Source organism: Rhamphochromis longiceps, linkage group LG8, assembly GCF_057381845.1.
Source record: "Rhamphochromis longiceps isolate RC_006_pf linkage group LG8, R_longiceps_female_GT1.1, whole genome shotgun sequence".
NCBI lineage: Eukaryota > Metazoa > Chordata > Actinopteri > Cichliformes > Cichlidae > Rhamphochromis > Rhamphochromis longiceps.
The window spans coordinates 23,976,106-24,002,494 of record NC_140564.1 but is presented as its reverse complement, the minus strand read 5'-3'; the positions used below and the strand labels follow the sequence as shown (position 1 = coordinate 24,002,494).

At 42.2% G+C, this 26,389-nt stretch overlaps 1 protein-coding gene across 4 annotated transcripts in view; it reads left to right on the top strand.

Moving 5' to 3' along the window:
• LOC146663725 (zinc finger MIZ domain-containing protein 1-like) overlaps positions 1-26,389 on the top strand; it is a 111,487-nt gene that overhangs the window by 39,603 nt on the left and 45,495 nt on the right. Inside the window, exon 3 of one of the 4 annotated variants that reach the window (XM_085416606.1) lies at positions 9,886-10,011. The exons of the other annotated variants lie outside the window; for them this stretch is intronic. The gene's annotated coding sequence lies outside the window, so the exon portion shown is untranslated. The remainder of the gene's footprint in view (positions 1-9,885; positions 10,012-26,389) is intronic. 4 annotated transcript variants of the gene reach the window in all.

The window sequence follows — 26,389 nt, the reverse complement described above, 5'->3', positions numbered from 1 at the left end:
CTTTTTAATGCTCTGACATTAATCAACAAAGAAATAAAAGCCTTAAAATTGTGCGCCTGAAAGTTTCAGCGTGGCCACTTTAATCTATATTTTTTACGCATTTAAATAACTGAAAAGTTTTGGGGGTTTTTGTTAGTGATTGCGCTATCATCGCCGAAGCCGTTAATGGATGTTGTTTGTGTGCGTGTATGATTATTGGACTGGTCGTTGCTAGAGGATGCCCATGCATTAAATCATTATTGGATTTAAACAGCTGAAATGTGCGTGTGTGTGTGTGTGTGTGCGTGCACACTCGTTCATCTAATTGATTTAGAGTGTTAAAGTGCAGGGTTCGGTGAATACTCTAATCAAAACTGCAGAGGCTGCTGCTAAATTGTGAAGAATGATTTAATACAGCCTGCACTTTTTTAGTCGTGGATTCTTCTGTTTGTTTGTTTTTAGCGTCACAGTCAAATGTAACTGCATGTGTTGATTTTCTTATCTAAAGCTGTCGAGTTAGAAGAGAATAGAATCAATTGAAATCATGAGCCCTCAGCCTTCATTTCAACCTTTAGATTCATGTGAGTGCTGTCAGTATCTCAAGCTACTAATCTCCCTTTTTTGCCCATTTAGTTGCCATCTAACACAATTTCATGGTGTTGATACAGAATCTAAAAATTCAATAGCTGAACATGTATGCTCGGATTATAATTTGGAGTCTCTTTGGGGGATGTAGGTCAACTGAAAGACTCTATTTCCTCAAATATTGTAATCCCCATTTGTTCTGCTTTTTCACCAGAAACACAGCTTTGAGGTCTTTGTCTGACTACAATGCACTGGGCAGGACAGTGGGTCGTAATGCTCTTGTCTTGAATTTTCCACTCGTATGCCAGTTTGCTGTTTATTGTTAATATGAAATCACTTTTTAAAGCTTTACCTGTTTTATTTTCTTTGTGCCTGACATGCTGGGAAAAAAACATCCTCGGTCTTTTACTTTCAGCTTGAACTTTTCCTCCAGGAGGCGACCAGTCGGCTCGGCTGCAGAGCAAGAACCCGAAGAAGGTCAAGTTTATGGTTTAAGTGGGGAAGAGGGTCAGCAGGATATACCCATTTAACCTTTCTGGAGACCAGCAAAGCACAGAGAAAGGAAGTCATTCATTTAGTCTCCAGTGATAAAGCCTGGATGAATAGTTAACTCTGTTTGCCTTCTCATTGATAAAAGGAAAAAAAAAATGTATTTCACCATCCCTTTTCCCAAATGGTTCCCCCCCATTCGCCGTATTAACGGCCACGCTCAGCCAAACTAATTTTGTGCCTGTTCCTCCGGGCTTGAGGAATAGTTTTGTGAAACCATGCATGAACAGGAAAAATTGATTTGTTTTTATATCATTTCAGCATAATAGCTTTCTGCAGTGATTCAGTGACAAAACCTGATCTACCTTTCAGAAGAAAAAGAGGAAAGGATTATTTCACTCGCTGGCATGTTCATATTCCATCCCTGTGTTGTCTAAACCTGATAACGAGTATGGCACAAGACAAGGCTGTCCATTGTGGAAAGAGCTTTTTCCACAAAAGTCATTATGCGGGATCAATGCTCCCAGGAGAAACGGCAGACTCGAACGCCACACACAGCCGTGGAGGATTGCGTCAAAATATCTTAACAGCCCCGAGGCCTCTTCTTGGTGGGCCAAAGTACAAATCACATACGTGCAGTTTTACTCAGCTCGCCTAATTCATCTAATGTGTGTCACGCCTTCATGAAAAATGACTGAAAAAACATCTTCCGCGATGGGTGACAAATTAAAGGAAAGCCCCATATAGCATGTCTTAGTGAGAAGCTGCTTGCCAGAAGAGTTTCATGCACCTTGGCATTTAGTTTCCACATCTCCGGAACTGTACTAGAGGGAAGAAATGCCATTCTTCCTAAAGGTATTCCCTAAATGGGCGTTTTGAATATGGTGTGGAGAGCACTAAAATCTCCCATGACTACCCAGGCCTAAGAATATGATTCACATAATTTCCATAATCACCAAACCATTCAGCGACCCCCCTCAATGCCGCCATTGTTACGCTGAAGAAATCGCTCAGGATAGAAATGTTTCATCGCAGGATAAAGGTGATCGCTCAGAACAACTTTGTATTGATTTGCAGTGACCCTTTTCTCTAAAGGAACAAGTGGACCCAAACCATCACCAGCAAAAAGCCCCCGGAGCATAACGGAGCCACCTGATCCCCTCACACAGGGGGTCAAGGGTTCAGGTTTTTCTTGCCTGTATTTTTGCACTTGCTACTAGTAGCTATGCAGATGCTCTTGATTTTACTTGCCCAGTTTTTGAGTTCATCACGGGGAGTTGGATTTAAAATGCATGCACAAGGCATTAAAAGATTTATGTGGATAATCTACAGGCCTGTCCCTATAAGTAGATATAGGAATAATATGATAAGAGTACAATAAAAAAATTAATGGCAGCAACGTGTGCCTAGAGAATACAGCCAAACAGTCTAAAAGTTATACAAGTCCAGCTAGTCTCTTTTAAAATCTTTATAAAGTCTAGCTTTCTTTATGGTGTCTTTTTTTCTCTATATATTCTTCAGCTATTGCCTGCAATATAAAACTGTTTTCTTGATGCAACATGATATTTTTGCTCCAGTCCACCGCAATGAACTTGAAGACTTAGTAGAAGTAAAATAGCCAAGGGAAAACAGCTTACATCGATATGCATAAGCAAAATTCTCCAGGATGCATATATTAAAGCCTAAAAAATTCAAACAAAACCATCTCAGTGTGACTGTAACTCTGGAAATAAACCTCATGGTTTGTCTAAATCAGAATGCTGAAATCAGACTGGGTTCTCTCCACAGGCAGTATGGACAGGAGGAACAGTGAAGGCAAGTTATTTTAATGTATGGGTGGAGTTTAGAGATGGTTAATGTGCACCTATTCTCTAAATGAAGAAATCTATTTTTGTCATTTGCGAGAACTAACCCATCGAAAAAGGGAAGCTTTATAACACAAACCCAAGGCACGTGTAACCTAGCGTCCTCTAGTTGTTAAATCATGGCGACCTGTCTGTCTTTGTCATCCGCCTGCAGTCTGTCTGGGGCTGCGGTACATGACAGCTGCATGTGTATGTATGGACAGCTCATTTACCCTCTCAGTCTCCTCTGTCTCATGTTGACTGTTTGTACCCGCAGGTCAAACGAGGTCTCATTTAAAAGATACACTCAGAAGTATTTCCTGGTTTTGGAAGACTAGAGCTCGATCCTCTGAAAAGTCTTCGCCATGTGTATGCATGAATGCATGGTACATGGAGCTGTGTGGTGGTGGTGAATCTGCTCGAGGGGGTTGTAGAGGCGAGTCGAGGGGATCAGGAGAGGCAGTGGGGGGGGGGGGGGGGGGGGGTCTGTAAATAGCCCACCCTGCATTAAGAACTGGCATGCAGGGGCTGCGCTCTGTGTAGCCTGACCTCACCAAGCAAGCCGCCACTCACATTTCCTCACAGCGCGGGAGGCTGTGGAAGCCAGCGTCGACTGTTTCTTCAGTTTATCCAGGTCAGCTCTGAACTACTCTCACTAGTAAAGCACTGGCGCTCGTGACCCCACAGGCCCCCCTCGCTGCCAGCCAGTGTCAAAATAACACAAGCAGCTCGGCGGAGGGCCTCGGCTGCTCTGCCTGCTTGTTATGAAATCACGCTGCCCTTATTTGGGTGTCTAAAAGTCTACTTGCGGTTAAAATTTCAGATCAAAACAAAGTGTCGGCTCGATTTGATTTCTGTCTTTCTCCACATTAAGCTGTTAAAAAAAGAGTTTGCCTGACAGCATATGTTCAGTGGATATGCGTGTGTGTGTGTGTGTGCTTGGAAGTAGGTCATTGATTTGGAACTTGGACACTGATTATGTGCTGTCCTAGAAATGGGCTATAATCGGTGTCTCTCATACCAAAACAGCTTTTCATAAGTGGCAGTTATTTCAAGGTCAGGAAATAGTATGCATCACATTGTTGCACATGCACACAGATTTTATTTATCTCTTTCTCGGTTTCACCAGATTGTTGTTTCTAGAGTCTGTTCAGTGTTGTGAGACTGCTCATTTTTAAAGCAAAAGAGAAGAAAGATTGCGTTTATCTTTCTTTTTAGGGATGAGAATGTGCCAAACTTTCCGGCATGCCCCGTTCTGTCCTTGATGACGACGATGATGTAGTCGCTTCGAATGCCGTTTGAGCCAATAATGTAAATATTCTTGGTCTTTGAACAAGCCAGAACACGATCTGATCTGTCTTTGACGCTAAGTCTCCGGCACACTTACACAGGGGAGTTTTTTAACATGACCGTGTTGGAGTACATCAAAGCTGGGAATTAACTGTCAGCTAGCATCATCACAACTCCCTCTATATATCTCCCCTCATAGCTTAAAGCAAGTGCTGTATTAGTTTCTGCCATGGATTTTCCTCAAGCACCCCCAGGATTAAGCCTTGATATTGTTTTGCAAATTTAACTTCAACTGAAGTTAACTGAGCTTAACAGTGGTTGTAGGAAGTGAGTAGCGCATTGGTGCTTATGGATCGAGAATAAAAAAAACGTTGCTTGTATGAATGGAAAGGCCGCATGACAAAATGTTTTACTGTGTTGTTGCATAGTTAAGCGAGCATCTTTTCATGATAATACCAGGAAGAACTCGAAAGAACAAATCTATATTTGCATGTTATCCCGGGTTTGCATGAGAGCAGCATTGCGATTGCTCCTCCTCCTCCTCCCCTCCACGTGTCCCACATGAAAGATCCTCACGTTCGCAGAATGTGCCTTTTTAAATGAGCCCTCACCGTGTTTGCATTTGTTTAGGCAGAGAGGCAGCAACCAACAAGCAGGCACAGACAAAATCCTATCAAAAAATGACATCAGCTGCAACAGCTGCAGGCTGTAGCACTTGGAGGAGAGGAGGGAGAGAGAAAGAGGAGAAAGAGGAGAACAATTGACCAGAAGCGACACGGGAAAGAGAGGTGACCTGATTGCTCAGCTGGCCAAGAGCACGGGAAGGAAGCAGCAGGAAAGGCTGGTCCCCTCAGTCTGGCCTTACTCTGTGCTGCTTCTGGTGGGTCCCTCTATGGCCTTCCTCTCCTCCCTTTTCCCCTCTGCACCCCCACCCCCTAACCTCCTTCCCGCACTGCTGCCTGTCACGGCTCACTACATCGGAACAAAATGATCAGCTCTCACCTCCTCATGAACACGGGTCATCATGGTAGCCACGCAAAGGCTGGGGCCTTTGTATTAGATAGGGATCACTGATATGTGGGAGGAGGAGCTGCTTCAGAAGACTGGAGAAGTCAATATTGTATTATTATTTTTTTGTTTGTTTTTCTTTTTTACAGCACACATATGCAAGGGTGTTTAATTTTTATTATTTTATTTATTAGCAATGGCCTTGAGGTTGCCAATTTTGTTGCGCTATTAATTTCATCTTGCCGCTCTCGAGGAATTATTAGATGTGTGCGCGTTTATGATTCCTCTCTCTACAAGGAGGCACATCAAGTACCTCTTTCACAATTCCTGTAGCTCGTAATGTAATTAATTCTAATCGCAATGATCATAATAGCTTTTCAGATCAAATACCCAGGAGCAGTCCTAACAAAATCATCCATCCCTCTGAAAAACAAACACCCAAACTCTCTCTCTGTCTCTCTTGCTCTCTCTCTCGCACGCTGTCTTTCTCCCTCCCTCTGTGTTTGGCTTTGGCTCCGAGAGAAGAGCAGTCAGTTGGTTTTTGGGGGGGTGGTGGTGGGACACACACACACACAGCAGAAAACAGAAGGACCTGCACATTTGCATACCTTTTTAGCATGTGGCTGAGGGAGCCTTTATTAAATTCAACCCCCCTGTAGGGTGGGTCCTAAACTGTGAAGGGGGGAGGGGTACAAGAGCTCACAGGGAGGGAAAAAGGAGGGGGGGTGGGTCTCATCCTAGAGACGGGAGGCAACATCTGAGCCAGCAGACAAATAATGTTTCCAGTCACGAGAACAAGGTGGCAGCAGCGGCCAAGCATTTTCTTCCTGAATAGTGTCCTCCCCCCACTCAGTGTGGGTAAGGGTGCGATGCTCACTCATTGTCTTAAGCCCCAAATTAGCAATGCTGAAATGACTACTTAATTAATCAATTAACTAAAGAATTAATCTAAGACGAGCGTGATCATCAGTTAATTGTTACGGTCTAAGAATAAAGCTCCTTAAACTTACAAATTTGCCAAATGTTATGAAGATGTTAAACTGCTTCAGTCATTTTCAACAACTTTTTATAAGCAATTCTTTTTTTAAAAAAAAATCAAGACTTTTATCATTGCTTTTAACAGTCACTGTTATAATTGCTCATGAATAATCTAACCATGAACATGTTGCTATTAGCTACACTCATGTAGTCCTATAAGCGCGTAACAGATGTGAATAAGTGTCTTAACATGGCTTAATAACATTTACTGGGGCTTGCATATTAGCATGTGCACATTGTATAATGAGTTGAAAATCATATGCATTTTAAATCTACTATTAAACTTAAACATAATATATGTTTGTTTTAAAAAAGTAAGACAAACTGCCCCATTATAGTCTCCTACAGCAACTATTTGTGTTTATTAAAAATCCCAGGCATTGCATGGCTCCTTGTTACATCCACCTAAAGAAAAGCCCTATTAACAAGCGATAGGGCACAGAGGTTTTGTGTATACCTGTGTGCGAGTATGTAATGTATCTAAGACAAAGTGGGGCAAGCCCACAACACGCTGCAAGTATCTGTTCAAGCAAGCTGAGGCATTTTGCGGTTCTGCTTTTCCCAGAGAGGAGGCTGAGATAATGAGCCAACATAGTGGAGTAAGTGAGGTTTTCCCCCACCGTGGACAGAGGGATGAGCTGTTAGCACTCTGCGCTAGTTAGCCTGTTAGACTCCATTTATAAACAACTCAGCAATGGCATGGTGACAAAACATTGGCAGTTATCACAGATATTCGTACACCTCTTACTTACTAGTAACAGTTGTGTTCTAGGGCAATTTTCATAATTAGCTTGTACTTAAGAGAGCAGGAGTGGGAATGACTGTACAATCTGTGGTGACGCTTTAAAATATCATTACATCATACTTTTTTCATAGAGTTTACTGAAAGTAATATAAGAATAATAATAACAGTAGAACTGGTTTACAATTCAATTCAGTTTTATTTATACACCGCCAAATTACAACAACAGTCGCCTCAAGGTGTTTTATATTGTAAGGTAAAGACACTACAATTATAAATACATTTACAGAGGTCAAAGCACAGAGGTGAAGAAGAAAAAATAATGGAAACTTGTGGAAAAGAGAAATTAACAGTACAGGGAATTATTTTTATTCATATTTGTATTTTTATTCTGTACTTCTACATAAATTCTTTTAAATCTGAGTTTTATATGTTTATGTTCTGTTTCAGGCTTGCAGGTCTAAACAATGAAGCGTAACAGACATGAAACCAATAAAGAAATATACAGCGTGTTTGGTTAATCATCTGATTCATCTTTAGAAAGTGTTTTTTTTATTATTTCTTACAGATGAGTTAGTGCACCAACATCTACAATATTATTCAAGGTCACAAAATCAACCCAAATTCACAGTTTCTGAAATATCCAGATGTCTTACCTCCTTGCAAGTAGCTTAATACCACAGAATCAGCTAAACTACAAGGCAATCACCTAGAAATATCAAGTATATTTGCATGTTTAGTGTTTTCTGTTGGAAATCGAGCAGAGGCTTTTCAGAGCTCGCTGTTGGTGAAAAGGTAAATGCATATAATCAATAAGCTCGCCTAACCTTCTGCTGAATTTGCAAAATAGTGTAGCAATGAGCTGTAACATCATTCTCATTCGCAAAGCAGCAAGAAACCACGATGGAGATGCATAAGTTGCATGTAACTAGGGATTGCAAATAACAACATTTATATAGTTTCTTTGACTTTAATAGTAGGAATATAAAAACGTTTGATTTATTGATTTATTTTTTCAAACTCTTAAGAATTTATGATTACATGTGGCCATCAGCGCTATTCACAACACTCACCAAAAATACTACACTCACACTTTGCTGCTTTTGTAAGCCCCACCTTAACATTTGGCACACGCAAAGAGGGGGGGATGGGAGAAGGAGTATGAAGTGAAGAAATATCACAGATGTTAGTCTGCATGAACTCCTTCCCCTTTGCAGCCTTCCTGCTCAATCTGGCCTCTTTAGCCTCTCTTTTTTTCCTCGTGCTCCCTCCACCAAAGACAAATGACTTCTCCTAACCTAATTTCAGTTGCAGCATGCAAAGGTCTGCCTCGATGCCTGCAGGTCAACAGAGCTCAAGTAGACACTGTGCAGATTCGAGCAAAGAACCGGATGCTAACTGGGCGAATTCTCACTGATAAGTTGTTGTTTTTTAAAAAAAATTTTTTCATGTAAACGACTTAGATTTTCTCACTTTAGCTTGTATTTTTGTCTTTGTGTGCACTTGTTTATTCATGCACGAGAAAGCGCTTTTCACCACATGCTGCAGGGGCCAGTTGTCTGTTTGAAGAGTGCAATGGAAACAGCAGGGTTAGTGTTTCAACCAGTGCTACAGCCACACTGTGTGTGTGGGTTGTGACTGCGACTGGGGTCACAGTTGTGTGACATGCCAAACCCAGGCTGGTGCTGGTGGTGGCTCTAGCAACGATACTGCTGTCATTCACCCGACCACTCAGTGGGTCAACTTTCACTGCCATTCAAAGTTTAATCTTGCTTATGATAAATTTAGTTAAAGCGAGGCCCTAATCACAGCCCATTTAGATTCTTTGGGCTGATAAAGAACAGGAAGTGGTGGATTGTCTTTGATTATCTTGCCTCTCTCTATTTCCCTGGAGACATGTTGCGGCTTCAAGCCTGACAGAGTCTTTGCCATAACTAGGACAGACCTTTGATTGGTTTCTGATGTGTGGACAGCAGTTGTGTCTCGAGGGTCCAAAGCAATTTATCCAGAGGATATTAAATGACCTAATGGCCATATTATTTGCAAAGAACTAGCCCAGAGGAATATCCAGGTGTTTTTAAGGTGCTGAGAGGTCTGCCCTTTGACTAGCATGCAATTGACTGCACCGCGAAAGCTCAGATTCATGCATGCAGCTGTATATTTTCATTTTCTGTCTCAATTTCAACAAAACATACCAAAATGGTTTCTGAAGCCAACATAAAAGAGTAGATGAGCTTTGATTCTCTCTGATTTTGTCCGAGGGATGTAAGAGAAGCCTGAGAAGCATCGGCGTAAAAGCTGTGTTGCATTGATACTGGCCTTGTTCGGCTTTCTTTCTTTCTTTCTTTTCCCCGACAGGAACTGGCTAATTTCCTGAACTTGATATACCATTTGGTCAGCACGGAGAGAAACATCTGAGAGAATGGATATCAGAGAATTCTCCACGTTAAAAAGCTTAATGAGTGTTCAAATCTTTGGGTCAAGGCTTTTTAACGTTTTACAGGTGGTGAAGGAACTTGGGAGGCACCTTAAAAGGAAAAGCAAGGAGTCAGGAAATGAAAGTGGAGGAACTGTTTTTGGGGGGGTTTTTTTCAGTTCATCAGATTCCCCATATGCTCAGCCAGACTTATTTGGGTCGTTTATGTTAGTGGAAGGCATTGGATCACCTGCAGACCCTTCAGTTTGTAGTTTTCAGTGGCTACTTCAAAGAAGCATATGCCTATCTTGACTCAATCTCCATTCATGGAGAGTGACAGTATCTGTTTCTCCAGCTTTTCTAGAACTCAGTGTCAAAGGTCACACCTTTAGCTGGAGGTCATCTCTCTGGTCAGCTGCTGATTTGCAACATGACCCTCTCTCCTGATGCCTTAAACCCCTCCCCCATCTCCTCCTCCTCCCTTTCTCTTCCAGATGACCGTACAAAGTGGCTAACACATGTAACTTCCCCAATTGATTTAGATGAACCCTTGACCACACGGTGATCTGCGTGCACCAACTGCTTCACCAGTCTCAGACTTCTGGTCATCGGCGTCCAGGGTATGGTTTCTTTAAACAGATCTAGTTACTTTTGTTTCGCTTTCAAACAGCAATGCCACTGCAATTTAAAAAAAGGAATAATTTCCAGACAAAGCAGTTGTCTGCCTCTGTACAGCTCAAGCATTAAACTTGTGCAGAGTATTACTTGAGCCTATTGATTGGAGTCCTCTGCCTTAGAGAGGGCGGTGTGCAAAATCAATGCTTTATTTTCTCTTAGGCTAGCCTTCCTCGTGCTCCTTTTTTTTGCCAGTGAAAATGAGAGGAAACCAAGGGAGAAACCATTTACCTCCACTGCATTCACTCTTTTCTGTTGACTTTTGTGACTCATCTGGACAAATTCAGCTTTGTTTCCCGTCATCTCTTCAGGCCACATTGTTTTGTACCCCTTATCTCAATCACATACACCAGCATGAATCGACCTTTTTACAGTGGTGGGTGGGTGATATCATTCTTGTTTGTGCTATGGTAGTTCTGTGAGATTGTGTGTGTGTCTCGTAATCCATCCTGGGGAATGTACAGTATAGTGTTTGCTTGTCCTAAGTTGTCTAAGGTTGTCTATTACTCTGAAGATAAGGTTTTTATTTCTGTTATTTATACAAAGAAGGTCTGTAACACAGCGATTTTCTGTAGGGATGATAAACCTGAGTGCTTGAAACTGCAGGCATCATGAGATTCCTTGATATGTCAAATGGCAAATCAGATGACACTTTCTTGTTAGAGTCTGTCTAGACTTTTTTGCCCACAAAGCAACTTCTGTGCTGAAAATTTAGTTGGAGACTAAGATGTGTTTTTCCAGTAGCCTTGAGTCTCTTGCTTCAAGGATCAGGAGTGGGCCACAGAGGTCTGTTTTTAAACTCCATACCTTGTTATTCTTCAGTGCCTCTGCTCCAGTGAGCTGGTGACATTGTTTTCCTGTGTTGTCTCTATATCCATCCACCCAATATTAACCTCATATGTCCTAAATGCATCGAGAAAATTACTTCAGATTTGTTACTAACCTGTACTTGGACCCAAGGATGAGCTGCTCATATTTTTTTCTGGCCAGAGGTCAAGGTCACTGGGACCCACCCGGAGAAAATCCGATTGCAGCACAAACATTCACTTAGAATTTAACAACAGGCCACAAAAATGAAATGCCTGATTGGTTCAAATTGTCAGCTGATGACATTTGATATCCAAAAGGTTAAAGGTCAGCCTCACTGTGAAGTCGTAGTGCTGTACAAAAACAATTTTCTGGCCATCATCTATCACGGTAACTCGTGATATGTATCCGCATCTGCACTGACATGGACTGCATGTCTGAACTGCAACTTAAGTGGCTTGGACTGGACTATAGTACCATTCAAAAGTGCTAACCCATTCAAATATGCACATGTGCACAGCAGATTATTTAATTTCGTTTTCACTCTTGTAATCTTAACCTCAATTCAAGTCGAAATATCAAATCCAAGTAAGGCTGCTGTCTGCTAGTATGCATCACTCTCAAGTCCTCAAAAAGACTAAATGCTTACTTTTAATTCTAGTTGCTATACTGTAAAACTGCTCCATTGTGCTCATCTGAGGTGCAGCTGCTGTCGGACATGAAGTCCGACAGAGGACAGAGAAACACAAAAGGTGGTCAGCGAACAGGAACATGGCTGGTGACAGGCTGCCTGCATGTGGGGTGGTTTCGCTAACGAGAAGCCATTGTGCCCTCAGTGAAGGTTAACTCTCTGATTCAGGGAGGCAGGAAGTGTTAGCTGCCTCCCCTGCACTTTTCCCATCCGCAGCCTCTGCCAAGCCTCAGCAGAACAATCCAGCCCCTGTGACTGAGAGGCAGGGAGGGAAACAGAGGGAGAGTCAAAGACAGAAAAAGGGAGGACTAAGGGGAGGGGGGGGGCACTAGAGGTCCAAATCTGCAGGGTAACATCAGGCTCCTACGTTATGCAAGTGTTCCCTTTTTGTCTGCCTCACCCAGGGTTTTGATACGGATTGCACGAAGAATGATGGTAATGCCGAGCATTCACTCTGTCCCCTCTTCACCAAAACAGCCTCCATTTATGGTTACTCAGACATATTTTCCCTCACAATTGGAGCTGAAAAGTGGCCAGCTGTAGCCAGGTTCCAGTAGGTTTGCGCTCTGCCCACACACACACACACACACACACACACACACACACACACACACACACACACACACACACACACACACACACACACACACACACAAACAGGCAGGCACACACATACACACGCCCATAAGCACACACACCGTGAAATGGATATGACTAAATGCACTCAGAGACAAACATTCACATAGAAAATAGATATCTCAAAATATGCACACAAACACACACAGACTCATAAGTCACACAACCTCATACGGAATCAACAATCGCATCTTTGTTAAATTATCCAGGAAATTGTTTGCAGTGCTTTGATAACACAGGTGTTTATATGGTAATAGCTTCTGGAGGCTGGATAAGAATGAAACAATAAAGTCATTAGGGTGTTACAAGAAGAAATGAAACCAGGTTTCTTCACACACTGCAATGCATCACCTAAACACACACGCACATAGTCTCAACAAGAAGAGGCTGAACACTTACACCCAGATTCATTAAAGAAAAAAAGCTTTTGTCAGCCACCTTAATGACCCTTGATGTGTGTGAACCTCTGCCAAGTTGTCCATGGAAGGGCCATTTATCTCTGCTGGTGTGGTTATACAAAAGACAAAAGAATATCGAATACACACAGGATAAAATGGATCATTCATAGTAATGACACCTGTTTATCTCACCTGATCTGTTAAAGGCTTTCATCTCAAGTGTGGTGGTCCACAATGTACGTAAGTAATCACTGATATGAGGTGATCCCCCCTCCCCGTTCAGATTTGTTATTGACATCAGGCTTTTTCCCATCTGTCAACATTTCATATCCTCAGTGATCTGCTGGAATTCGCTCCATCCTCACAGGTAGCGACCTTTGCTGACTTCTCTCTGTGTTCTGACGTTGTGTGGGATGTCATATACACATCTGTAGGCGCTTATCAGCTCTGCTGCATGTTTATGTTGTGTTGCACCCTGACATAGCGCAGCTTTCCCCTTCACCGTCAACTTTGAAGACGATGTTTCTGTTCTTTAAAGCTGCCTGAATGGAAAGCTTTACATTAACGATGAGGAAAATCACTGTTGTGCTTATTTTGCTCATAGTGACAACTCACAATTATAATTAGAATCCATTGTTTCACACAAATACATTTTATCTATGTGTTTTACCCCTCCAATAGAACAACAGATTCCAAAATTGATTTTCTAGCGTGCGATCCCCTGCCTTTTATTTTATTTAGTTAGAGTTAAGTTGCTCCCCTTCTCCGTCTCATGTTTTCTTCCTCCAGCCACATTGCAGCTGTGGTGCTCTTTGATATCATTTAGCTGTATGAGTCTCTGGTCACATGAACCAAGAGACTCCAGCACCACCATCTTGGACTGCAGCTGGCATTCCAAGATGTTCTATCCTGAACATCCATTGCAAGCTGGAGGGCCATTCAAATTAAAGGTGGAGAACAGGTCCATACGCCGCTGTCACCAGATGCCTTCAAACACCTTTACCAAGTCTTACTGTGGGAAGAGGATATAGAGGTGGTACTATCATTCTGTTATTTATTCTTTAAGCAGTTGGTTATTAAGGTCTTTGCAAAGGCTCCTTATAAAAATATTATTTCACAGTTAATTTAGGAAATCTGTATGTGCCTACTTTAGCATCCATGTGTGTGCATATATGCACAAGCACATACCCCCCACCTCTCACAATTTCAAACTAAATCTAAACAAGAAATACATGAAATAAAAGCCTTTAAGTCCTCAACAGATGAGAAGAAAATGGCAAGTAAATGAAACATATGTTACCAGACAACATATTCCCCCTCCACTGGGGATGTGCTAGCTGCCTCCCACCCAAGCTAATACGACAAGATGCGTATTTATCGCCCCACAGAACTCCCAGAAAGTAACCATATGGAGAGGCACTTAAATGTTTAGATGTGCGATCGTGCCTTTGTGGAAATTAGTAATTGTACTAGTCTGCGTAGATTTCTTCAGCTGCCACTGTTCTGGACAAGTGGAACTGTCTTTATAGCTGTGAACAATCATAGATGCGTTTTGTCTGCTGCGAAGAGCATTGCAGGGTGACAGGCAGGCAGTGTGTGAACAAAGATGTGTATCCACAAAGGTGCCCTCTCCCCATCTGATCCCGACACATTTCCCCTACAAAAAGCAAGGGGTTGTGCACAGCGTGCAGATGCTGCTAGCCTGCCTATGTTGGTAAATAATGAATAGGTCACACCTGGTGGTCTCTTAGAGGTTCAGTGCAGCCTCTGTCCCTCTCTGGTGGTGGTTTGGGAATATGTGTGCACCTCTGAGTGTATGGCGGAGGTCTAGCATTAATCAAAATTCTCCTGCAGTCTTCATATTTGTTGTGCTTTCTTTAACCTTTAGCAACACTGTGTCCTCTCGTGTCATCTCTCTAAAGTGCTTGAACAGTGCTTGTGCTTTTATCATGTGGCGGTGTGTGTATGTGTGCGAAGCAATGGCATTGAGAGCCAGTAAGAAGCATTAGCCGAGCCTCTGCGTTGGGCAGGGCCTCGTAAGGATGTGTTCAGCACTACCACAAGGTGACAAATGACTAACTTAGATCTCCACAGGGAGCTAAGAGACTGCACTTAAAAGTGTCCAGCAATCCGGTGTCCATCACAAGCATAAATGATTTCTGAAGAGTCTTTTTTTTTCCTCTTCTTTTTGCCTTGGGACCACAAATGACTAAAAGCTAATTCATTATTTGCGATCACTTCAAAACATAAAGCCTCCCACATAAAAGATTTCTCAAATACCCAGTTGAGATGTAATGCATCATCAGTCATGCTAGCAATCTCGCTCTATCAAAAAGGCTTGTCTCATTAAAAATACATGCGGTGTATTGAGCTGAAGTATACCAATCATGCAAGCTTTCCATGAAAACTCCTTGTGCTGGTTTACAATCAGCAGGTAATGAGCAGCTAGGGGCTGAAGTGGATTTTCTACATTTTTCAGCATCCGTGGTGAAAATTTGGCTGCAAGAAGGGATTGCTGTTATTATCAAGCAGTCTATTTGGGTTAATAGTTTAATGCTAGGGCCGTAAGATTTTTAAAGATAGTGCACAAGTTCCAAAACAAGAAAACGTTTTAGAAGTTATGATGATTATTAATGGATTTGTTAATTGATTTTAGCATTTTTTCCAAATGCGCTTGTCTTTGTTCAGTGTTTGAATTGCTGTCGTTGTCTGCGCTGACTATCAGCAAAGCACCTCAATACTGTTAATAGAGATTTTGTATAAGTGGCTCATTTATTCAACAAGAAACTCTTCCGGAAGTGTTCGATACGAGCGGTTCTGCCTCGCCTATCAGCAGCGCGGGTTGTGTGTGGCAGAGATAACGTACGGCCATTGCGTCACAGGGACGGCGCGATTGGAGGCGGATTCGGGAGTCAAACAGCGTCTTATCTCCTGTATATCAATCACAGTGCACTGTGGCTCCCGCACACACAGGAGTGCCAGAGCTTACTGCTTTGTTTGTTGTAGCAACAAAACTGCTCTGAAGTGGTATTGTGGTGCCCTTGTTTTGGTTTTTTTTAAATATTTTTTCATAAAGGTTACTTGCTGTGTTGTCAGGGAAGCAGGAGAACAGAGTCCCCAGACTGTAGGTTCACAAAGCTCCGCAACAGCAAGAATAGAAATCATAGGATTTCTATTGACAGCAGCACTTCCAGTCAATAGTCTTTACAGGGTTTTGTGTTAACACAAACACCACGCGAAGCACCACAGCACACTCTATGAAACGCGCTCCACTCTGCAAGATAAACTGTTGTCATCAAGGAATTAGAGTAACTATCTGCTTTGTGTGTTTTCCCTGCGAGCAAACAACACAGCAAATCAAAAGAATGTTTACAGGGGCTGCAGAGGAGAAGAAGTGGAAGTGAAGAACAACGCCATGTTTCCTGTCTAGTGATTTGTAAAACTCTTGAATTAATTTTGGCCCGGAAAGCTGGCTCAGCTTACAGGGAGTTTTCCCTATAAACAGTGGAACGGAGATTCCTGCCCCTCAAGTTCTTTCCATTCTTTCCACGCTCTCTTTGTGTGTGTGTGTGTGCTTGTGTGTTTGCACATGTTCACAAAACTAACACTAATTTACAAGCATGCCCGTTATTCCCGATTTGGATTTTGCGTTGTCTGAAAAGTAGTTATGCTTGTTGAGTTTTTGCTACTGTTTTCAGCAGTAACATTAATGCAGGAAGTGCTTAGTTAAAGGACTATTCCTAATTATTACAACTTGGGTGTATTTCCACAGCTTTGGCCACTGTGTCTGTTGTGATGACTATGGTAACAGTATCTTCAAAAACTGTGAGAGGTTTTAAACCAGCAACGTTTCTGCAGCAAGGTCTGAAAAACCTGCTGCATCATGAAACAAGTTTAAAAAAAAATCCTAATTACTTTATTTAGAGATACGAGAAAACAGGTGTTGCATATGATGTTGTAGCTTAATTAAAAATATCTGAAGAAAACTGACTTTTTTAAAGTAGTTCAGCTACGAGAGAACAATCAAGAACTGGGGATAAATTTGCTGTGTTGTGTGTTAAGAGCAACATCCCCTGCACCCACCACCTCCTTCTAATTCTAAATATCCCATTAGGGTAAAAGACCTAAATGTAGAAATCAGATGAAATAGACGCCTGGTAGCCTCTAAAAGGTCAGACCTTAATATTAAGTTTTAGGATGTCTGTATATATTAGAATGGAATATAAAATAACGAGTATAATAAGCAACACAATACCTAACATGTCTGAATAATTTAGGCCTGAAACCCAGATTTAATTCTTTCTTTTGCTCCAATTAGTTCTCCACACTCTGGCCCAGTTCAGCTATGGTTCCCCTGCTGCTCTGCCAGCAACCCGCCCAGTTCCCCACGCGTCCTGTCATACACTCTTCCCCACTCTGCCATGGCTCAACAGCCCATCCCTGACCTGCCCAACCCTGCACTGATTATATATATTTATCTATCAATCACATCTAGCTAGATCGGTCTCATTTTATAGCAGCCATCACACAAAATGTGTGTAAACAATACGTGTTGCTAGGCAAGCAGGCACATCAAACGTTGATGGATGTCTAAATGATTCTCTCTGTGGTTCTAGGTATAAGTGGTTATAATGTTTTGGGGGGTTTTTTCTTTTTATTCCACACACCCCAATATTCACTGTGTGCGAATTATGAATAAAACCTTTTGGGAAAAGTCATAAAAAATGAAATGAGAGGCTTTTATTTTAACAGTGTTACATGAGCACTAAAATGCCAAGGGCTCAAAATGACCCTGTTCTAGTGTTAACTAGCAATGTGCTGGTCTGCTGCCTAGCTTGAGCACTGGCGCTATTTTTTTAGCTTGTGATCTTTACCCAAACAGATAAGGAAACTTCCACACTGCTTTCTTTTTCTTCTTCTATCTTTTTATGGTGCTGAATATCAATCATACATCGCCAGATCTCTGATCGGTACAGTTGCTAGTCATGCATAGTCAGAATCTAGCGTGGTGCCTGTTTACAACTCTCAGTGCCACCTCAACTAAACAAACTGGAATGAGGCACCACCTTGTGGCACTATTTAGCAGTTGTGAATTCTCAAAATAAAGTGACAAAGTTGAGAGATCATTTAAGAAAGCTACTGTAGATGTCAGCAGGTATTGGTTTCTGGGAAATTTATGATATGATTGTTAACAGAGCTGTTGGTTAAAACATGAAAATAAGTTCCAGATTTTGTGAAACTTGAAGAATCATGTAAAAAGTTTCAAAACAGCCTAAACTGCTTAAAGTCAGCTAAAACCAACAGGGTATCAAATACCTGCGAGAGGCAATTCTTCTACTTTTCATTTGCCTGCCTCTCTAGTACTTTTTTTTTTCACTTTGTGTGATCAAGATACAAATTTATTTGCCTGTGGCGCTCCTCTGTTCTTTGATGTTTCTTCTTACTACGCTCGTGTCCACCGAGGCCAGAAAGAAAAACAACTTTTCCAAGTTTAGCTGTCGAACATCAAATCGTGAACATCGGTATTGACTCGCGTCCCACCAGGCCAATTTAATCTGTGATTCAGCTCGCACAGTTTAGCCAGCAGAAGAAATCGCGTTATTAAGCCCCCTTAATGAAACAGTCAGGATGGACTCTCCATATCTTTGTGCACTAAAAAAAGCTCTTCTAAATGGAAAACACATTGTCTTCATTATTTGCAAGTGTACAATGAAGGCAGTTGCCATGACTACAGCCATCGGAGGCTGAAGCCTGGTTTGAGGCCAGAGGGGCTACAGGAACAAAGTGGCTCCTAATGGAGAGATTGTACAAATGACTCTCTGAAAGGGTTATATATCGCTGGCATTTTCATGTTGGCCAACACAGTCGCGGCGCAACAAATGATCGGTTTCAGATCATATCCTCGTGTCAGTGCTGGTTCTGTTTAATGAAACAAGATAAATCTCGCCAAGTTATTTGCTATTCCCACTGAACAGTCTGCTAAATATTCTTAGAAATGCATCTCTAAATGGCTGTCCTATGTTGTTTTCCAACGTAGCGGCTTTTTAAAGAGCCTTGCGGAAACTTCCAGTGTACACCAATCAAAATGCAGATTGTCTACACAGTGGGGTGTCCACCCAGGAGAATTAGAGCTGAATACTAAGCAGGAGAAAGCTCTCAGTTTTGACTGCTGTTTATGCTTTGGAGACAGGAAGAGGGAGGTAAAACGAGAGCGAGAGAAACGGCATCGCTTAATTTCTTTTCTCGTCTTGAATGTAGGTTAAATTACCTTTAAATCTCACACAGAATTGCACATTGCAGGTAAATGAGTCACTTGGCAGCTGATAAGTAGCTGCAAAGACATGCTGGGAATCAGAGACAAGGCGCCTTTTTGCTGGAAGAAAGAGACATTTTGCTAATAATAGAGGAAACGGTCGTATGGGACCTCTCTGCTCTCCGATTCATGTCAGATAATAATTGGTTTACCTGATACAATGCCCTGTGTTTGGTCGGTGATGGGGCGGCGGCGAAACAAATTACTAGGAGGTTGACCTTTTGTAGCGCCGTGCTGACCCCAGGCAGGGAGGCTGCATGACAGGAACACTAACACACCACAGTGCCACATAAACCAGTCTGGATATTACATACAGGGGTGTCGGTTTAGTTATTATACTGTCTGCGACATTTATATACCATTGTATCACCCTAGCAAATTACACTGCAAATTGCACACATATGTGTTTTATGAAATGTTAATTGCTTTAATGCATTGGCCTTTTTATTTCGGCTACATACTCTGCCTTATACGTGAGCATACATATACATCATTTCTGAATAAAATGTAGATAAAATAGTCTAAATAACATTTTTCAGCCTTAAATGGTGAGAACACATTTTACACACAGGCTATGCAAAGCTCTAACACAATCTACCAATCACAGGGCAGCGTGCATATAGCCCAAGGCTAGTTCAGTGTCCCACAGATGTGACAGATAGTGTTTATGTTGATTACCATCTTTTATTTACAGAGATAAAACAAATTTTGAGTTGTTTGGAAGTCGTTTATCCACTAGAGTACCTTACCCTATTAGCTCTGTCGCAGCACATGTAGCACAGTAGCATCTCTAAGGAAGCTGTTTCAACCAGTTTAAAAAAAAGAGAGAAAAGAAAAGCAATTGCCATCCATAAGTCAAAATTTCAGGCCAGTAATTTGAAATTCTGAGTTGCATATATCTAAATTTTTACTTAAAAGCTAACTAAGTTTTCAATTTCGCAGGAAATGCAGATATCCTCTGCAATTTTAAGGCTTTTTTAATGGCAATATATAACTTTTAACACTAAATTAAGAACAAATAATTTGGCGCGGTATAAATAGATTTAGTTATATCCTATTTATTGATATATTTAATAAATGTAATTTGCTAAATAAATTATAAAATTAAAAAAAAATAGTATTAACTTATAAATTAACATTAAATGTAATGTAATAACATATCAAAGCAGTTTATCATGTGTAGCTGTCTTGAGTGTTTCGCTGAGTTTTCTCGTGTTTTTAGTTTTGTTCCATTTTTTTCCAGTGGCAGAAACACACTTCCATACATCACAGTTAGGCAGATGGTGGTGAGGATTGTGTGTGTGTTTATTTAGATGCTAGGTTAGCTCTAACACACAGTATGTACAGTATATGTATGCATACATGTAAGTGAAACCTGCAGGCATATGGATAACAGCATTTCTATATTGACTTTGGCCCCAGAAAGTCAGTGTCAGTTGGGATCTAATAAAATTTGCCAAAAGAGCACTTTCTGCTGCCTGTAAAGCTTATTGTGTGAGCCAATTGTTAAAAAAAAAAAAGAAAAGGGAAAAAAAAGATGAGTGAATTAGCATTTTTGTCAACTCAGCCACTCGTCAATGGGATTATAACTGCAGGATAGTAAGTGATTTTACTGAGTAAATTGGACTGGAACTATAAAAGTTAAGGGCCGACAAAGAAAAAGGATCTGTCTGAATCTAAATTACGGCTGTGGTTATCGACTGCTAGGTGCCATTCAAAGGAACTTTGACTAGATGCAACATCAGATTTGTGATTGTCGACATTAAAAAAAAAGCAATTGAGTTGCACTTTCAAGTTCCTTTTTCTTTAAGTCTCTCTTGTAAATGCACGAGGGTTCTGCACAGTGGCGGCAGCTCGCTGTGTCGTGTTTGTGCAAGGTTTATTTTACCCTTGCGAACAGGTTGTTTGCACGTTTGAAAGGAGCTCTGTTTGTGCTGTGGCTGGCCTTAAAGCTTGTTTCATGTCTTTGTTTATCTGAGAAGAGAAGAGTTCTCAACTCTCAAGACTTGTTTGTCCTTCCTGGGCTCAGACACTCAGCAGTCGTAGATCTAGTAGGACTGTTTTCTTTCGGTGTTCTCTACGGAGTTTTCATTAATGTGATGAAAGAGATCCGGGGCTTTCGAGGGCCCGGCGTGACGTCCGGAATATCCATTTTTCTGTAGATCAAGACTAGATATACTCCCAATTTAAATTCAAATCCTGGGGAATTGTCTGTGGTCTGCAAGGCACGTCACTGTCTCAAAAAAGGCGCCGCTCGATATTATAACGCAATTTGTATGTTAAAAAGGAGGCCCCTGTTGTTTAGATGTGTTTGGAAGTGCGAGTGTGTTTGTGTATGCGTGCGTGAATATCGACGTGTCACTGACAGGGATGGCTTCTCCGGCCATTGTGTTAGGGAAGGGAGGCTGCTTGCTTTCAATCCATTATTGACTAATCTCATTAGCCGAGGATCCTAACGCTGAATGAGCGGCAGAAACGGACTCATTGAGATGCGACAATCACGTGCACACACACAAACACATTCGGCTGCAAGCTCACACGCACACATATTGAAGCACGCTGCCACAGAGAAAAGGAGTGACTTGTAATTATAGACAGCAGTTTGGAAAGAAGTTTTTATTGCCCGTAATTAGTCATTTTAATTAAGTGACTGCCTATCTGGGATTTCTACTGGAGCAGCTAATTATATGTTCAGCACTTTTTACTTGTGCACGGACATATGTGCGTGTGCCCTCTGTCGCCTTTGTCCCGTGGCTGCCTGTAATGTTTGGTCCGCCACTCGTGGATCGCACTCACCTGTGCGCCTGAAAAAAACACATCTGCTTTGCATGTGAGCTCGCACCGCCAACATCGTAAACTTTGCTGTCATGGAAAAAGGAGATGCAAAGTGTGGGCGCGATTTGCACAGTCTTAATAGGAGCTGCAGCACCACGTAGCTTCGTGTCTCCGTGTTTGTTGCTGGCCAGGTGACTGGGCCACACACCTCTGCACTATCAGCCAGCAGAGAGAGAGCAGACCACTGCAGAGGGAGATTCATGACCCAGCCAGCCTGTAATTGCTGATGGTTCAGCAGTTTTCAGGGGCTGAAACAGGAGGATACAGAATTTCTCAGCTTTTTCCATTTCTTGCAGCACTCATTTCCTCAGCCTTTCTGATCCAGTGCTTCTCTCTTTCTCCCTCCTCAATGTGCTGCTGCCTCTCAGACCTTCCCACTCTGTCTTTTTGTGCATGTTTGTCTTTAGCTATGTGCGTGTCTCTGTGTGTTTCTCACTTCTGGAAATGCTACTGCAGGCAGCTTTGTTTATGTTCACCTGTCAAGCTACCTCAACTTCTCTGATGGATGATGTGGAGCTTGTTGTTTGCCAACAGCTAGAGACAAGTTGTTGCTAAATTATACCCCCAAACAACATACCTGTCTACAAAACTAAGGTGAACTGCTGCTGGGAAATTGATTAATTGACTGGACTTTCAGTCAAAACTGTATTCATTGTTGCCATAATTCCCAAATGTGATGTTTTGCTCTCAGTTCATAACAAATTCATTTTAAATGATCAGCAGTTGCACCTGTATGTTTAAATGTGATATGGATATATTATGATATTGCCCAATCTTTATAAAGTGATATCCACATTTGAATATGCAGACGAATGTTGGCAAACTCTTCTGTTACCAGAAGCCTTTCATTTGTAGTCCTTTTGTGATACAAGTTAAGTTGATCAGTTTGTTTGAACAGTCTTTGGTTGCATGGAGGTAAACGGTCTGTGTAGAGAGCAAAACGAGGGATTCCACTTGCCAAAATGTACTCTCTGGATCACTGCTTCTCATTTAGCTTTTTATTAGCTTTTTTCAAATGTATCTGGATTCATAAACAATGACTGGAACAGGAACTCTTAGCCTGGATATCCGCCGGCTACACTGGAAGCGCCGAGAAATTGGCTGTTGTCCCCAGAGGCTAAGTCAGCAGAGAAGCTTATGGGTTTCCAGACCGACCACTGACCCTATTTATAAAGAGTTTATATGCAGGCATAAGCTTTAAGCACTTCGGTAGGTCCTCACATTTTAAAGTTTGTTAATTGGTTGCTTTTTTTTTCTTTTGTTAGGGGTGTATATGCAGATGATGTTTATGCATATAAAGTGTATATGTCCGTATGGAAGAGATTTTAAAAGCTAATTTTATGTTTTATATCCATTTAATGTCTCATAAGACTGTGATTTATTTACGAAACGGGCTCCTTTTGCATTTTTCCCTCATAAAAACTTAATTTTAAGAATTATGTATGAATAAGTAAACATTGTGTTATATGAACAAGGGGACACTTTCACAAGTATAAGAGCTATATATGAAATATAAACATTTTACTTCAGAGGCAGTGGGAAATTCCTAATAACTTGTTTCTTTTTCACATGGGTGTGTTAAAGGATAGACTGTTATCGCTCCATATGACAGCATATTTCCATAAGCTGGAACTCTGCCACCCTCTCCTACAGTAACATTCAATATTAATTTGATACTATTTTTAGCTAGCAGTAGGATTATATAAAATGAGACCATACTGTTGTGCAAGCATCTGATCTGCATCGCTGAGACTCCTTGCATGCGATACGGTTTGCCTTTGGTGTTTTTATGCTGTAGTGACTCCCTAAAGAGGGCCGCACACAATAGGGAAATAATATACACTGAGTGAAATGATCCAAGGATGCCTGGATAAAGAAAGAAAGATGAATAAATGAATAAATGTCTTCAGTGCTTGATCGAAGACTCCACTAAGTCTTTTTCTCCCTGGAGAATCTCCTTTTTCTTCCCTGACACATTGGAATTCTTCACAGCTGCACGTGAAATGAGAGGCTTCCCGATTCATTTACACAAAGGCAATCAAAACATAACAGCCCACGATATCTGGCAAATTAGTGCAGCGCAAGCAGTGTGGTGTGGGCTCCAGAAGAGGCCGAGGAGGGGAGGCAGAGGTCTGCGTGTTGCATGGGATTCATCACATGCTCGCGTGTGTCCCCCCACGGTTCCATAAGGAAGATTTGTGACACGGATTTACTGCAGCCTGTGCTGTCTAACCTCTAAATCAGCCTCCTCCTACACGTCAGACCCATACTCCCTTTTTACATGCAGAGACACTCGGACTCACACGCATTCTGCGTGGTCACGGAGGGGGCGGGTAGGACGTCGAAGGTGCAGGGGGCGAAAGGGAAAGGAAGAGAGGTCGAACTGCCCTAGTCAAAAAGCCTCCTCTCTGCAGATCAAGCATTCGCCTGTCTGGTAATGTGTTGTCATTGACCAATTAGGAAATCCAGATCAAACGGGTGCAGGGAATGGCCTCTCACTGGCCCTCTCTAAGCACTCTGCTCTTTTTAATTGAGCACATTTGTGGAATGAGAGGCTTCTCCCCGGAGGGACCGATGGCTGTAGATACTAGCAAGCTGTTAACACGGGATCAGTCCGCCCAGCAAGGTTATCAAACAATCTGCAAATATTAAAAAAGAATATATTTCTATGAGCCATGCCAGCTAGATCACTCCAATTCACGTCTGTGGACTGGAGGAGAAAATGTTTGGGGGGGGTTTTCTGGAAAAATGGAACAAAAAAGATGAAGTAACATCTCAGATGGCTTTTAGTGTTCAAAAAACAAAACAGAAAATGGTTGTGAAGGGAATCGTTGCTTTATTGATTTGTAAGATGAAGGTTGTGGCATTCCTTCTTTCAGATGTTGACTGTATTTTTTTATTTAACTATGAAACTTTCTCTAAAAATGTAACATCTAAAATAACTGGTCACAGGGTCACAGTTGCTGTTTTCCTATGTATATTTTTTAATTCAGGTTTTGGACTTTTGATTAAATAAATCAGGATTTTTAAGACATATTCTCAAGCCGATATTCCTGCTGATGAAATTTCCAAATGGAGATGTTAGCGAGGTCATTATAAGGTCTGGCAGTTTGATGGTATGTCTTCACAGACTCCTTTGGTGAAACAGAGAAAGCTCATGTTGCCGCTGTCCATCAGTGTCTAGGCAGGTTGAGCTCATGCACTATTTAAAATCCCTCACTCTCTGTTTCTTTCTGTTTCTCTCCTCCCATTCACTCAAAGTCACAAAAGGCCAAAGGTCACTGGCACAATGGAGACAAGGAGGTCCTCCATCCCCCTGCCCACACCAACAACTCCTTCAAACACACACACGCCAGCTAACAAACACCCACAACTGCCTCTAACTTATCACAGCTACTCTCACGCAGTGTATGCTTGTAAAGCAGCGAACACACAAACACGCACACCCCTCCTGTTCTGCTCTCAGCCTTCTTTGAATTCCTTCCCATGTATCTTGCAGCTCGCCTGTCACTCCTCCCCCCAGCGCTATCAGTCTCTCTCTCCCAGACCTCATAATGGCTCCTCTTGGGTAGCGGCTGCGTCTGCAGCTCCCGCTATTTCAAAGTTTTAGCTGGCCGGATTAAGCATGGTATGTGGAAAATGAACAGCCACTCACAGGAGGGACACATGAGCTGAATGCATAATAAACCAGGAGACTGGCAGGAAAAAAAACTGAGAAAGGAAGGTGGGGGGGCTCAGAAGTTGTCTGAGGCAGTGTCGGCACCTTCGTGGCAACAATATCACTCACAGAAATGGAAATAAAATGCCTCTTTGACTTTTCCTCTATGCTCGCAATCAAAGGCAATTTTTAAGACAAAGTGTTCCAAGGGGTGGTAGTGATGGCTCTCTTTTGTGAGACTCTGAATTTACCTCATATCTCAACAATGGCTGCAGGTTTACACTTTGGCTCACTGGTTTCATCATCACCATCATCATCATCGTCACATGCGTCCGAAATTCCAGGAGGATTGTGAAGGAGAAAGGAGCTTGGCAGCGAGCAGTGAGGCTGATGGAGCACCACAGGCACAGGGAGACAGAGCGGGGCTAGCTGCCTAGCCGTTTCACCTCGCGCTGCTCTGCATTTGGTGGGGGCTCGCACAGTCATCTGGCTCATCTGTGCTGCCTCTAGCGCCACGGGGGAATTGACCCTCCCCCTTGTCTGCTATTAGCGTAAGGGTGGAAGGAAATTAAAAGAGTAGCTCTTTGGAAGAGGCAGTGCAGAGCAAACAAGAGAAGGAGAAGGAGAAACAATGATGCTACTCATGTTTGCAGGTTCTCCTCTAGTTTTTGCCAGCTCCATGAGGGAGGCAGGCTAGCGGATGGATGGTGGCTTGGCAGTGAAGAGAGACTGGCTCCCGTTTGCCTTTGTCCTTTCTCTCTCTCTCTCTCTCTCCTTTTTTTTTAATCGTAGTCAGAGATCAGCCTCTGAGACTTGGTGAAATGTTACACTTGGTTAGAGAGGAGATATTGCTAAGGCCCCTCTATGATCCCAACCCTCTGTTTTCTTCTTCTGCTTCTGCTGGTGGCCATGAAGGGTGGGTGGGGGGTGTCTCTGCCACCCCGGCCTCCTGCCTCCAATACCATGCTCCCTTTGCTTTTCTAAT